We start from the raw sequence: 15,964 nt of genomic DNA, 5'->3' as shown, positions 1-15,964 counted from the left end.
ATGGAACGGCCAGCATATTCAGCACCATGTATACTAAGACCATCAGGATAAATCCCAAAGTGGAGCAATGAGCCTCTGTTTCTCTGTCAGATCAGCTGATAGTAACCTTGGTCTGTCTCAACTCTAACTGGTTTTGGATGATTATGGAAGCCCCCATGTTAACTGAAATATGGTTTTAAGGAAAGATACGCTCTAGATATCAGCTCATTATATATGAATGTGCATCATTGCTATACCATGTTGCATATCATGTCTTGAGATGTATGATTAATATGCTAGATAGACAACATGGTGCTTGTATAAATTCTCAAGTTTTTTTCTCCTAGAGAAACTAAATTGACAGATTAAAATCCAAATAAATAAGTAAGTAAAAGTGCAGCTCCAACTTTAGAAAAATAAGAAGCTGAGTAAGAATAGAGGATATTGTGAAAGATCTTGTTAAGGAGAAAACATATAGTTAACTCTTTCATCCTTTGATGTTCTGAAAGAGAAAGCTACAATTTAAGAGATGTAATTTGTGAAAATAATTTAAATTAGCTACAGAAAATTAACATTCAGATGGTTTCTAAGTGGGAAATAACACATATTTATTTTAGGTGTGAAAATTCTTTTAAGGAATAATTTGCTCTTATCACAGAGAATGAGTGTGTATAAATATATTTGCAAAAAAAGTTGCAAACTTTCCCAAGAGGAAATATAATAAGCAAAACTAAAATATTACTATAGATCAAACTGCTTTATAGTAATAATTCTCTTTTGCAGCATTTCTTTATACCCCAAAAGGAAAAAATTAACTTTTTATGGTGGTAGAAATAAACAGCACACATATAAAAACAGTTGATAACTATTTTAGTTGCTGTTATGTCACTGTGAACAAATTTCTGACATGAACAACTGGGGGACAAAAGGATTATTTGGGCTCATGATTTTAGAGGTTCAGTCCATAATCGGCTGGCTCCAAGTACTGAGATTACAGATGTGTCTCATCACACCTGGCTGGGCAAATTTTAAATAGTACAGTCTTTCCTCATAAACTTTCAATTTTATTTTGATTTATTACATATTGATATACATTTGTTTATATTTTTCTGACTATGGAAATTTTGTATTAATTAAATACTAAGTTGCTGGGCTTGGTGGCGCACGCTTGTAATCCCAGCATTTGAGAGACAGAGACTGGAGGAGGATCACGGTTCGTGAAGGACAGCCTCAGCTACTTAGTGAGGCCCTCTGCAAATTAGTGAGAACTTGTTTCAAAATAAAGAATAATTTAATACTGAGTTCTTTATAAAAGTTTTGAGAAAATTACAACTGGCACCCAAACTGTTATTCTAAAATATAAGTAATGACATCTATGTATTTTTGTTTAGGTATAATTTTGACCTAAAAATAAAAAGTACTTAGGAAAAAATTTGAACAGTTAATCAATCAATTGAACAAACAAATGGACTTTAACTAACAATGTTATATTAGTCTGTCTGTTCCTACATATTGGTGAAAAGAAATATTTATTCTGCTCTGGTTCTTTTCCTTGAGCCACCTTTATCTCTGGCATGTGTCATCAGAACTGGGGATCTGACTTTCCCACATAAAAGTGTTTACTACTGTTTAACAGTTCTTAGTTTCCCAGCTGCCTTTGCTTGAGGTTGAGTTTAGACTCTGTGATGACATACCTGTAAACACCAGCTTCTGCCCTGATCCAGTAGAGGCTGGAGGCTGGGAAGCTTTCATTTGCACAACATTCTGCCAGATGCTAACTGCCCATGTTTGTTATTTGGGAACCTGCTTCTCTCTCTCTTTTTCTGCTGTTGCTATTCTCTGCTATATTTTTCTCTCCTCCTCCATGTATCTCTGAATAGTGTTGGAAATAATGAATTACTCAGAGACTGCCATCTTATTATCTTGAAGATAATACTGGTGATATTTTCACCAGTATTTCACCGAATATTTGACTTGGAGTAGATTCTGAATAGTTATCGAAGTTGTTGAGTGCTTGTAAGAAAATGCTCTTGATTTGATGATAGTCATGAATTCTATTGCCTGTTGGCTGCAGCCACTTGAAGTTTTATTTTTAACCATTTTATACCTCTCTTTTATTTATTTTGTGTCTACCTGTCACTGTGGCTGCTAAGATCTTTGGGATAGCCCCTCTATTATCCTTTCTATGCTGAATTCCATCTTCCCAACTTTGAACTCAAGTAAACCTTGACATTTCTGTTTCCCTTGTAGAAACTGTTTTCACCAGTCAGATGTATTCTCATAAGATTGTATTTGGAAGGAATTTATGTGAGGAAACAAACAGGGTAGGAGCACCCCTTTAGCAGTGGCAGTAGGTTTTGTGGGTCTGTGGTAGATCTGCAGTTTCCTGGTCTTTAAGAGGGAAGCTGTAATCTGAAGCTGCTTCAAGTGTCAGAGTTGGTGGAAGAGATCCACATTCATTAGCATTCGGATTGCAGTAAAACCTTTGATAATACTGAATATTGAGAAATACACGGTAGACTGACAAGCAAGGCAGTGGAGAAGGACTCTCTTGGTTTACACATGGTAGTAGGGTAATGTTGATGAATGAAGCAAACCCACCGAAGGACAAAGGGAGTACAGTAACTAGGAAGAGCCTATTCCATGCATAGACAAGACTGCTGTCCTAGGATCAGTGATGTCTAGACTTCTTTCAAGAGAAAGTGGAATCTAGATGTTTTGGGGGTGAAATCTTCTAAGTTTTGAATATTATTAATGAATTAAAAAATTTTAGGTTTGTGTAATCAGATTAAATTCAAGTGAGATGCAGCCCATGGGTTGACAGTTTTTAATTCTTTACTGTTGAGAAGAACATGCATTCATAAAGAAGACTCAGAAGAACCTAGAAGAGAGAGAGGAGGTGTGTACAAGAATAAGGGGAATTGACAGGAGGAAAGGAGAGCCTGGTTGACAGTGTACAATGCCAAGAGAGGCAGAGTTAGATAAGGATAGAATAATGACCACTGTGTCCATTGTACTGGGTATCTTAGGAGTCACTAGTGATCTTGGTTAAGCCTTTTCAAAAGAGTAGCTAGAGAAAAGGCCAATTTGGGTGAACTGAAGAATAAGAGAGAGGTGGGATAGTGGAGACAGAGTTGAAACTATACCAAGAGTCTCATCTATAGGGAAATACAAGATGTTTTTTTTTTTTAAAAAAAGGGTTAATCAAGGCAGATGCCCAAATTTACATACATGCTTTGACTTAGGCAAACTCTACTAATTATTTCACTTTCTGAAAACCTTATATTTCAAATTTGTGAAACAAATACATAGGCTCGGATGAGTAAAACAGTATAAAGGAAGAAGTTAAAAGGAATAGAGGGTATTTTCCCAGGTGTCTGCATTAGCGTATAGAGTTTTGCTTTAGGTTTCTTTTTCCCCCCTTTTATAACACTGTGATGCCTGAACCTACTAAGTCTGCTCTGGCCCTGAAAAAGGGCTCCAAGAAGGCGGTAACCAAGGCGCAGAAAAAAGATGGCAAGAAGCGCAAGCGCAGCCGTAAGGAGAGCTACTCGGTGTATGTGTACACGGTGCTCAAGCAGGTTCACCCAGACACCGGCATCTCGTCCAAAGCCATGGGCATCAAAACTCGTTCGTCAACGACATCTACGAGCGCATCGCCAGTGAGGCTTCCCACCTGGCGCACTACAACAAGCGCTCAACCATCATGTCCCGGGAGATCCAGAGGGCCGTGCGCCTGCTGCTGCCCGGAGAGCTAGCCAAGCACGTGGTGTCCGAGGGCACCAAGGCCATCACCAAGTACACCAGCTCCAAGTGGGCTCCCCAAGGGCAAGAGATGAATGTGGAGAAGAAATGAATGCATAAAGTAACTGAAATATGAATATATCCATAGAAGTTATGAAATATGAAAAGTCTAAGCCTCTGAGAATGACTGACTATTGTGTATATTCAACTTAAATCCAACCCATCCTATCATCAAATCATCACAAGGAGATTATTACATAAGTGAAAAAAATTAAACAAGGTGTTTTACATTTTTTTTTGTTTGATTTATACAAGTAAAATGTGCTGCTATCACACACACACACAAAAGGAATAGAGGGTAAGCTGCTAATGTAATGAGTTTCTGGAATGGACAGAGGGGTGTGGTGGTAAACACAGATGTAAAGATAGGATTCTCGACTTCCGGGAAGATGGCAACTGAAAAAAGCGGGGCTTAAGAGCCCCGCTAACAACCAATCTCCATTACCACAAAATCAGCGCCTTTCATAGCCAGAAAACACCATCACCAGAGGGAAAAAAAAATCACCAGGCTCCAGAGAGAAAGCGGACTGAGAACAGAGCTCAGAGCCACAGAGGAGATACACCGGCCCCACGCCCGAGGACGCGGCAGCAGCACCATACTGCCGGCGGCAGCGGCAAATTCACCGGACGGCTACAGCAAGCCGAGGTGAGCCGCTGCGGAACAGCCAGGCGGGATTTCTCGCCACAGGTAAAATCTAAAGCTCCCAGTGGCTGAGCTCAGCACACGCCGCAGGGATTCAGAGTGGAAATCAAAACCAAGAAGAAGGGGACTTCCGGGAAGATGGCGACCGAGAAAAGCGGGGCTTAAGAGTCCCGCTAACAACCAATCTCCATTACCACAAAAAGAGCGCCTTTGATAGCCAGAAAACATCATCACCAGAAAAACAAAAAAACCCACCAGGCTCCAGAGAGAAAGCGGACTGAGAACAGAGCTCAGGGCCACAGAGGAGACACACGCGCCCGAGAACGCGGCAGCAGCGCCATACTGCCGGCGGCAGCGGCGAACTCAACGGACGGCTACAGCAAGCCAGGTGAGCCGCTGCGGAACAGCCAGGCGGGATCTTTCGGCGCAGACAGCATTTAAAGCTCCCAGTGGCTGAGCTCAGCACACGCTGCAGGGATTCAGAGTGGAAATCAAAACCAGAGAAGAAAAAAATACGCCAGCCTCATGGCCGAGGGCGTGGCAGAGGCGCCATATTGCCACCGGCGGCGGCAGCAGCAGTGAATTCACCGAGTCCAGTACAGCTACATCTGCGTACTCAAGAACAGTGAGTCAAATTGCGGGCCACAGAGGAGAAATCGCAGTATTGGGCCTCCTGGGACTTGACCCAGTGAGGGAGTGGTGGTGGCAGAGATATCACACCATAGGAGAACGTGCAACCTGGCACCCCCCATAGTTTAAAGCAGCCTCTATCGACTCCCTGGGTCGGAGACTCTGTGATACAACCCAGTAAAGGAGTAGTGGGGTCTGAGATAATACAGACTTGAGATCCAGAGCACCTTAAGTGAAGCCATAGTGACCCAAGGGAAGAACCCAGAGAAGGCACAAACCTCCGAAATCATGGGAAAGAGGAATAACACTGGAGTAATGAATGTGCACAACCCCACAACATCAGAACCTGATAAAACAGAAAATCAGAGATTTCTAGAAGATCAAATCAGGAAAATAACTGTAGAAATAATAGAGGTGCTTCGAAAAGAACTCAGAGAGAGCCAAAAAGAGATAAAGGATGCAATTAATGAAGTAAAGGCCTCAATTCAAAGCACAAACAACCGATTAGACCACATGGAGAACAGAATCTCGCTCTTAGAAGATGAGCAATCCAAAAATGAATGCATAGTTTCTAATCTAGAAAAAAATATCCAACAGCAGGAATCTGACATTGAAGAAATATGGGCCCATCTTAAGAGAGCTAACCTAAGAATAATTGGAATAGAGGAGGGAAAAGAAAGTGATACCAAAGGGATCAACAATCTCTTCAAGGAAGTAATAGCAGAAAATTTTCCAAATATAGAGCAAGAGGTTGATACACAGATCCAGGAAACTTATAGAACTCCCTTTAGACAGGATCGGAGAAGAGGATCCCCACGCCACATAATTGTCAAAATGACCAATGTGGAAGCCAAGCAGAGAATCTTAAAGGCAACAAAAACAAAGGGCCAAGTGACATTCAGAGGCAAACCAATTAGAATCACTCCAGACTTCCCAAACCAAGTCATGAGAGCCAGTAGGGCTTGGAGTAACATATTCCAAACTCTGAAAGAAAACAACTTCCAGCCAAAAATTTCCTATCCAGCAAAACTTTCTATCAAATTAGATGGAGAAATAAGAAGCTTCCATGACAAACAGAAACTGAAGGAATTTATGTCTTCAAAACCAGCGCTAGAGAAAATACTCAAAGAGATTAACTACAAAGAAGAAATAGGTAACACACACCAGAACCAGAGAAACAAGTGTTTCCATCCAACAGACAACTAAGATTGGTTATCTGTGGAGATTCATTATTTATGTTAGTCTTTTACCTATCTCTAAGTTGTATTGTTTGCCTTTATTGTTGTTCATTTTTAGGATTTCTAGTTGGAATATTAATATACCTTCAGATATAGCATTTGGAAATATTTTATCCAATTCTATTAGTAACTTTTAACTCTGTTTACATTGTCTTTGGATATACAATATTTTCTTTTATTTTTTAGGGAGTTTGTATATTCTTCTGTTGCCTGTGCCATTGAAATCATATCCAAGAAATCACTGCCAATTTCAATGTTGTGAGGTTTTATGACCCAGATTTTCTCCTAAAAGTTTATAGTCTTAAGATTTATATTTAGGTCTTTTATCTATTTTGAGTTAATACTTGTATATGGGATTAGGTAAAGGTCCAATTTTATTCTTTTCCATGTAATTATTATTTTTCAACAATATTTAGTTAAAAGATTATTATTTCCACCACCAAATGTTCATGGAAACCTTGTCAAAAATAACTTGACAATATAGGGAAGAATTTAGCTCTAGGCTTTTATTTAACTCCAATGGTCTATATATCTGCCTTTAGAACAGTACTACACTGTTTCAATTATTGTAGCTTTATATGGTTTGAAATCAGAAAATATATATCTGCTAGCTTTGTTCTTTTTCAAGATCGTTTTGGGTATCTAGAATTCATATTCCATATTAGGATAGATTTTTTTCTAAAAAATAAATATATAAATATATGATAGTTTCACCTAAAAAACAGAAAAAAATATGCTCTAGTAAGAAAGAAAGCAAAAAGAAATATTGAAATGCTATCTTTAAATCATCAAACGCTTGGTATCAGACAAATGAAACTGTTATGTGAGATTATCATTTTTAATTTTGGATAAATTGCTATAATACTAGATGTCAACCACTAAGCCAAGCATGGGAAGGAGGATTGGGAAAGAATGGGGTGGGGATCGGGTGGGGGCTGACTGGGCGATGTGTGCATGTATGTCTACAAAAGTTTGTATCCCACTATGATGTATGAATACAGTGCACCAATAAAATAAAATTAACAAAAAAAAAGGAAAAAAACAAAAAAACCAAGAAGAAATACGCCAGCCTCACGGCTGAGGGCATAGCAGCGGCGCCATATTGCCACCGGTGGCAGCAGCAGAGAATTCACCGAATCCAGTACAGCTACATCTGCGTACTGAAGAACAGTGAGTCAAATTGCGGGCCACAAAGGAGAAATCCCAGTACTGTACTCCCTGGGACTTGACCCAGTGGGGGAGGGGCCGTGGCAGAGATATCACACCATAGGAGAACGTGCAACCTGGCACCCCCCACAGTCTAAAGCAGCCTCTATCGACTCTCTGGGTCGGAGACTCTGTGATACAACCCAGTAAAGGAGTAGTGGGGTCTGAGATACTACTGACTCGAGATCCAGAACACCTTAAGTGAAGTCATAGTGACCCAAGGGAAGAACCCAGAGAAGGCAAAAACATCCAAAATCATGGGAAAGAGGAATAATACTGGAGCAATGAATGCCCACAACCCCACAACATCAGAACCCAATAAAACACAAAATCAGAGATTTCTAGAAGATCAAATCAGGAAAATAACTGTAGAAATAATAGAGGTGCTTCGAAAAGAACTCAGAGAGAGCCAAAAAGAGATAAAGGATGCAATTAATGAAGTAAAGGCCTCAATTCAAAGCACAAACAACCGATTAGACCACATGGAGAACAGAATCTCGCTCTTAGAAGATGATCATTCCAAAAATGAACTCATAGTTTCTAATCTAGAAAAAAATATCCGACAGCAGGAATCTGATATTGAAGAAATATGGGCCCATTTTAAGAGAGCTAACCTAAGAATAATTGGAATAGAGGAGGGAAAAGAAAGTGAAACCAAAGGGATCAACAATCTCTTCAAGGAAGTAATAGCAGAAAATTTTCCAAACATAGAGCAAGAGGTTGATACACAGGTCCAGGAAACTTATAGAACTCCCTTTAGACAGGATCGGAGAAGAGGATCCCCACGCCACATAATTGTCAAAACGACCAATGTGGAAGCCAAGCAGAGAATCTTAAAGGCAACAAAAACAAAGGGCCGAGTGACATTCAGAGGCAAACCAATTAGAATCACTCCAGACTTCCCAAACCAAGTCATGAGAGCCAGAAGGGCTTGGAGTAACATATTCCACACTCTGAAAGAAAACAACTTCCAGCCAAAAATTTCCTACCCAGCAAAACTTTCTATCAAATTAGATGGAGAAATAAGAAGCTTCCATGACAAACAGAAACTGAAGGAATTTATGTCTTCAAAACCAGCACTAGAGAAAATACTCAAAGAGATTAACTACAAAGAAGAAATAGGTAACACACACCAGAACCAGAGAAACAAGAGTTTCCATCCAACATTCAACTAAGACAGGTTATCTGTGGAGATTCATTACTTATGTTAGTCTTTTACCTATCTCTAAATGGTATTGTTTGCCTTTATTGTTGTTAATTTTTAGGATTTCTAGTTGGAATATTAATATACCTTCAGATATAGCATTTGGAAATATTTTATCCCATGCTATTAGTAACTGTTAACTCTGTTTACAATGTCTTTGGATATACAATATTTTTTTATTTTTTAGGGAGTTTGAATACTCTTCTGTTGCCTGTGCCATTAAAATCATATCCAAGAAATCACTGCCAATTTCAATGTTGTGAGGTTTTATGACCCAGATTTTCTCCTAAAATTTTATAGTCTTAAGATTTATATTTAGGTCTTCTATTTATATTGAGTTAATATTTGTATATGGGATTAGGTAAGGGTCCAATTTTATTCTTTTCCATGTAATTATTATGTTTCAACAATATTTAGTTAAAAGATTATTATTTCCACCACCAAATGTTCGTGGAAACCTTGTCAAAAATAACTTGACAATATAGGGAAGAATTTAGGTCTAGGCTTTTATTTAACTCCAATGGTTTATATATCTGCCTTTAGAACAGTACTACACTGTTTCACTTATTGTACCTTTATATGGTTTGAAATCAGAAAATATATATCTTCTAGCTTTGTTCTTTTTCAAGATCATTTTGGGTATCTAGAGTCCATATTCCATATTAGGATAGATTTTTTTTTCTGAAAAATAAATATATAAATATATGATAGTTTCACCTAAAAAAATAGAAAAAAATATTCTCTGGTAAGAAAGAAAGTTAAAAGAAATATTGAAATGTTATCTTTAAGTCATCCAAAGCTTGGTATCAGACAAATGAAACTGTTATGAGAGATTATCATTTTTAAGTTTGGATAAATTGCTATAATACTAGACGTCAACCACTAAGCCAAGCATGGGAGGGAGGGATGGGGAGAAAATGGGGTGGGGATCGGGTGGGGGCTGACTGGGCGATGTGTGCATGTATGTCTACAAAAGTTTGTATCCCACTATGATGTATGAATACAGTGCACCAAAAAAAAAAAATAGTCAACATATGGAGTCAATGGCCACTGACAAATAAGTGAAAGAAAATGTGGCATATATATGGTATATATATAAATATATACAATATATAAATGTATACAATAAAATACCATAATCTCTAAAAAAAAAAAGATAGGATTCTCTGTGATGGGAGGGAAGAACCTCAGAAATAGTATGTAGTTAGCCAAACTTATGGTTCATGATGGTGGTGGAAGAAGTCAAAGTAATCCTTTCCAAGTTTGGGAGATGAACTAAGGTCCACCAAGGAAATCAGGAGTGGATGTGCTGATGCAGGAGAGTGGAGAGTATTTGGAAATACCCAAGAGAGGTATGAGTCCAAGAACTATATGCCAGATGTGTCTTAGAGTAGGCTCTCTGGAATTCTATCAGAGATTCACCCATGGGAACTATGGCTCCCTTTGGGTTATCAGGTACCTCGTACACATTCATAACCTGAAGTGATTTTAGTGGAATAGAATCATTCTACTAGCTTACAGTATAATTACCTGGAGAGTTGCCTAAACACAGATTCTTGGGTCCTGTCTTCAGTGAATTTGGTTCAGTGGCTTGGAGGTAGTGCTCCCTGAACTTGTATTTCTAACAACTTTTCAGGCCATGCTCTTGCTGCTGGTCCAAGCAACACTGTTTATTTTGGGGAACTGTAATGATTAGGTTCTGCTTTCACATGCCCAAAGAATAAATTGCCTTATGATCATTTTGATGTCTTTTCCTGCAGCATTGATCTGACAGAAGACTGTTTAGGAGTTTCAGATGTTACTACCTTTTGAGTAATCTGCTCCCTCTGTTACCTGCTGTCACTGAGTCTTAAGCCCAAAGCAATATCAAAAAACTATAGAGACCTGCCTCCCTTCACCTTCATCTTTCACTGGCAATCTTCTTAGGGACTACACACCATTATCATAAACTCATCCTATTGGTGTGTGTGTGTGTGTGTGTGTGTGTGTGTGTGTGTGTGTGTGGTGTGTGTGTGTGTGTGTGTGCTGGAAAAGATAGAAATCTATCAAAATCTTTTTCAAAGACTGGAATCAATGTGGAGCCTACTCTTTCTCACCAGGATTATGACATTTGCCTCTAGCTTCTTGCTAGGGTTCCAAATTCTTGAGAAAGTCTTATATTCACTGTGTAGCCGGAGACCTGAGTCCTTGGGGGAATGAATACAAGAGATGTTTGGGGGAGAATATCTGGCTTCCAACATTGCCAGTTGGTTCCGTGGCCATATTCTTAAAATAGAAAAATGACAAATTATCATTCTGCCAGGACTACATTTGGTCTGATCCAGAGAATATGTTTTTAAGTGTTTGAAGGACTCTGCCACAGGAATCTTGATGGCACCAGCCAAGAGATCTGAGGGCCAAGGATGGCAAACTCCTGGGACCATCCAGTACTCATCGGGGGATTCCAGCAAAATAGAAGCTGGGATTTGGACATGTCTGGGCAGGTCTGCTGACTGCGAGGACAGGCATGCCTGGAGTCTATTTACATGACAACTTTGGCTGAAGAAGGATTGTGTGGCTGTCTGAATGGAAAATGGAATGGGAAGAACATAAATGTGTCAATCTTAGGACACAGGTTTTGAAAAATCTTTAATAAACTGAGATGGTTTTATGTTTTTTGCTTTTGTATGTAATACCAGAGATTGAACCTATATTGAGCTACAATCCTAGCCTTAAAAAAATTTTTTTTTTGGAATTGTGAGATAGGGTCTCACTAAATTGCCAAAGCTAGTTTCAGATTTGCAATCATCCTGTTTCAGACTCCTAAGTGGCTGGGATTACAGGAGTGCACCAACTGGGCCCGTCAATAAATGATTTTATCGATTGAATAACATTCATCTTCTTATGTCTGTTAACTGTACAATTTATATATAAAATATGATAAATCTCATGTTTTCTTTCAAAATAATTTAAAAATAAATTACATACATTGTGACCCCTTCTCCTAAGTAAATACTTCAGTGGGTTTTTCCTGAACCTGGATTTTTTTTCCCACTTTCATTTATACCAAAGCCAATTTGTCCTGAGGCAAACTGCCCTCCTCTCTAGTAACTCTTCTGATCATCTTCCAGTAATAGCTTTTCCCTGGTGTCAATAACTACCTTTTAAAAATGCCTTTAATAACAATTATAATACCAGAGACCACTTTACTGATTGGTTTTTAATGTGCCAGGCATTTTGCACACCTTGTAAATTTCAATTCTCACCACATTGTTATAAAGGAGACACACTTTTTGTAGTGCTGGGGTCTGAACCCAGAGGCAAGCTACACCCTAGCCCGATTTTTTATTCTTTTTATTTATTTATTTATTTATTTATTTGTACTGGGGATGCAACCCTTCTACCTGCAGGCTATACTCCCAGACCTATTTTATATTTTATTTGGAAACAGGGCCTCTTATGCCAGAGAGGCTGGCTTCAAACATGTGCTATCCTCCTGTCTCTGCCTCCCAAGAGCAGGGATTACAAGCGTGTGTGTGTGTGTGTGTGTGTGTGTGTGTGTGTGTGTGCGCGCGCGCGCGCGCGCACACGTGCCCGCCTCCACGCCTGGCACTCTTATTCTGTATTTTGAAACAGTGTTTCACTAAGTTGTGGAGGGCCTCATTAAGTAGCTGAGGCTGGTCAGGAATCTGGATCCTGAAGGAGGCACTTTTGTTATCTTGATTACATAGATAAGAAAACTGGGACACAGAAAGGCTAAATGACTTATCAGTTAGTAGAGGGAATGGGGTATTAGGTGTTTGAGTGTTCTAATCACTCTAATTTTAAATTGACTAAAGAAAGTGCTGGGTTTTTTTATTTTTTATTTTATTTTTTGTGCGTGTGTGTGTGTGTGTGTGGGGGGGTGATACTGGGGTTCCTGGAGGAAGCCCTTCTACCTCCAGGCTACACTCCCAGACCTATTTTTACATTTTTATTTGGAAACAGGGTCTCTTAAGCCAGCGCGGCTGGCTTCGAACCTGCGCCATCCTCCTGCCTCTGCCTCTCAAGTGCGGGGATTACAAGCATGTGCCACCACACCCGGCAGGAAATGCTGTTTCTGTTTGGGTATGGTTTGTCAGGGAGTCTCTCATTGCCAATTCTGATTCTCCAAGTAGACTTGCTGAAGTCATTGGAATTTAATGTTTTGGTCATATGACATATTTTTAACAAGTCTATTTTACTTGCTTTCCTAGAGAATTAGGAGGAGCAGTCTGAGGCATACCTCTTCTTGAAGTAGATTGAAACATTGTTTTTATTTAAATATATTTTCAAACTTACAGGAAAGTTGCAAAAAAAAAAAAAGATAGTGCTAAAAATACCATTAGACTTTTTACTCAGATTTGGTTTGTTTAAACACTTTTCTCTACTTCCTTTATCATTTTTGTACTATTTCCTTAAACATATACAAAATTTGATAAAATGTGTTTTCTTTTTAAATTATTTAAAAATAAATTACATATATTCTTACCTTTTCTCCTAAATCAGTGGAAATTTTCTGAATCTAGAACTTCTTTTTAATACTGGGGATTGAACCCAGGAGTCTTCTACCATTGAGCTACATTCATACCCTGTTTTATTTTGAGACAGTTGCCTAAATTAGCTAAGTTGCCTACATTAGCCTTAAACTGGTGATCTTCCTGCCTCAACCTCCCAAGTCACTGGGATTACAGGTTTGTGCCACAGAGTCTGGTTTAGAAATATTCTTTTTATGTAACTATGGTACAATAATCAATTTCAAGAAATTTGATATAGATACAATATTTAATCCTAGGGCAGTATTTTGATTTTGTCAATTGGCCTTATATCGTTTACAGCATTTCCCCCCTTAGGTACAGTATCCAGGCTAGAGTCAGGTACTGCATTTAGTTGTCCTGTTTGAGGATAGCTTTAATTATGCCAGATTCTATCTCTCCCATACTTGAAGAACTATATCCCACACACCATACAAAAGTTTTAGTTAAGGTGCACATCTGATGAAAATTAAACTTTTCATTGAAATTTCATTATCACTTTGTATTTTGAGGTTTCGATGATGATTAGGGATATAGTCCTATTAATCAAAACTAGTCACTGACAATTGTTCCTATTAATTACATTATACAAATAAGTGAACGAGACCTTTCTGAGTAATAGTTGCAATTCTAACAATAATCTAATGATATTCATCTATTTTTAATTTTAAAAGATTTCTAGGGCTGGGGATGTAGCTCAGTGATGAGCATCCTGGATTCAATCTCTACTACCACACGCACATACACACAGGAGACTTCTATCTTTAGGTACTAATGAGGTTAATGTAAGATTACTGGAAATTTATGAAATTCCAAGAAGATGGAGTTTCATTTTTTCCCAGTGGTTAAGAGAAGTGATTGAGGCTGACAAATACAGAAATTTTTTTAAAAATAAATAATCTGGATGTTGCTTAAAAAGCAAGCTGTTGATTCTATCACCCCTTCTTGCCAAGACACACATCTATGCCTGTTACATTTGATGTTTTTACTCTGATCATCAAGGGCAGCATTAAAGCATGTGTAGCATCCCAGGACCAAGCAACAAATCCATTCCAGGAAGGACTCAGAAACCATATCTGCCTGGCCTTTTTTCTTTTCCTGAGAGTCTCTTCCCAATGGCAAGCAAGCAGCTCATCTGCACTGAGGAAGTTAAGACCTTTTGCTTGTGGTCAATGACAGCCTGTTTGTTTTCTACATCTTTCCCTCATCTCCGAGAACCCAGAGCTGAAAGGTAGCAAAATCCTACAGGTTCCTACTCATTCTATACACTCTGGTTACTGAAGAGGCTCTTCTGCCTCCACCCAATTTCTCATTTGGTGGTCATAGCCAAGAGCCAACCCTCTCCAGTGACAATTTTTAGCATTAAAAGAGGGTTTTCACAAAAGGGATGATAAACTTTTAAAAAAACACTTGGGTTGTGGACTTTGAAATAACATGCTTAGCAGTGCTGTTAATATTGACTTTTATTTACTATTTCTCTCCCAGTCCCATTCCTCATTACTTTTCATCTTGCATTTCTTCGATATCTTTAATATACTTAGGTTTTGAGTAGTAGCACAATACAAACAGGAAACTTATATGATCTACTTATGTATTTCTATGAATTACAATGTATTACAGGGACCACTGATGCCATTTTGAAGCTTTAGTAATGTGTACATAAGCTGCAAAATATTAACATCCCTTTTCCTCTCTCGAGTTTCATTGCTTATTCCTCATGAATCATAGGTATCATTATAGAAGTCCACTTTTACTCTGGTTCTCACCTACCATGTCTCTGGCATTATAATACTACAATGTCCATTTCTGCAGTGGATATTGATTTTTAGAATGGGCTTATTAAATATTATCAGTCTTTCACTTTTCCATGTTTATTTTTAAGATATGAGCTGCCCTTTATTAAGATGAGGACAGTAGGATGCACAGGGGCCTCTGGCTGTGGAAGAAGGACAGTTGAGAAGATGATATCTTGAAACGAAATTGTTAAGTTTTGTGCACTGAAGGAAGAACTCACATCTACAGTCTGTTTCTTTCGTGGCTCCTGACACATACGTATTACTCCTGCAAAGGGGTTGCTGGAATGGAGACTTCTTTATTTTTCAAGCTCTACTGAGGTAATTTACATGTACCTCACTTTGGAGATTCGATTGCCCTGGCTGCTTAATTTCCATGATAACTATATTGCTTAGCAAGTATATCAGCGGCAGTTTTACTCAGAAGCAAAAATATCTTATTTTGCATCAATGGAAATTGAGATCATTGGCTTTTTAAAATTTTTTTATTTTTTCACTCATCATTTATTTACAAATACACATTATAACTTTTATATACATTGCACATTTACATGGTAGAAAAGTACAAAACTATATATTTAAATGAATTTATATTTAACTTGCCATGTTTGAAAATATAAAATTGCATCAGAAAAAAGTATTATGAAAAGCAAGAAACTTGAACTGATAAAGCTTTGATAGAACGTGTAGTGACAACATTGGTTGAAAAAGAATTGAAAAGGTACAGCCGACTAGCTTAAAGGAAACACCAAAAAGGTTAAATGTGTAGCCTTTACTTTCTACATCTCTTCATTTCTTTGGATTTGTAACATCTTAAAAGTACATTACTAGAATTGTAACATTCCTCTTACCCCCCTCTCTTATAAATATCTTCATCAGAACAAGTGAACTGAATGAAGTCGGAGTTTCCTCAAAGATACATATCCTCTGTACCT

The 15,964-nt window shown here is 38.3% G+C and overlaps 1 pseudogene across 1 annotated transcript; it reads left to right on the top strand.

Annotated features, from left to right (window-relative positions):
- Positions 1-3,416: 3,416 nt before the first annotated feature.
- LOC308267724 (histone H2B type 1-F/J/L-like) lies at positions 3,417-3,835 on the top strand (annotated as a pseudogene). Its single transcript has one exon. The product of its transcript is annotated as a histone H2B type 1-F/J/L-like (transcript).
- The last annotated feature ends 12,129 nt before the right edge of the window (positions 3,836-15,964 follow it).

The sequence above is a fragment of the Muscardinus avellanarius genome, assembly GCF_963383645.1.
Source record: "Muscardinus avellanarius genome assembly, chromosome: 1".
NCBI classification, from domain to species: Eukaryota; Metazoa; Chordata; class Mammalia; order Rodentia; family Gliridae; genus Muscardinus; species Muscardinus avellanarius.
The sequence above is the reverse complement of the archived record's forward strand: the minus strand, read 5'-3'. Positions and strand labels throughout refer to the sequence as shown.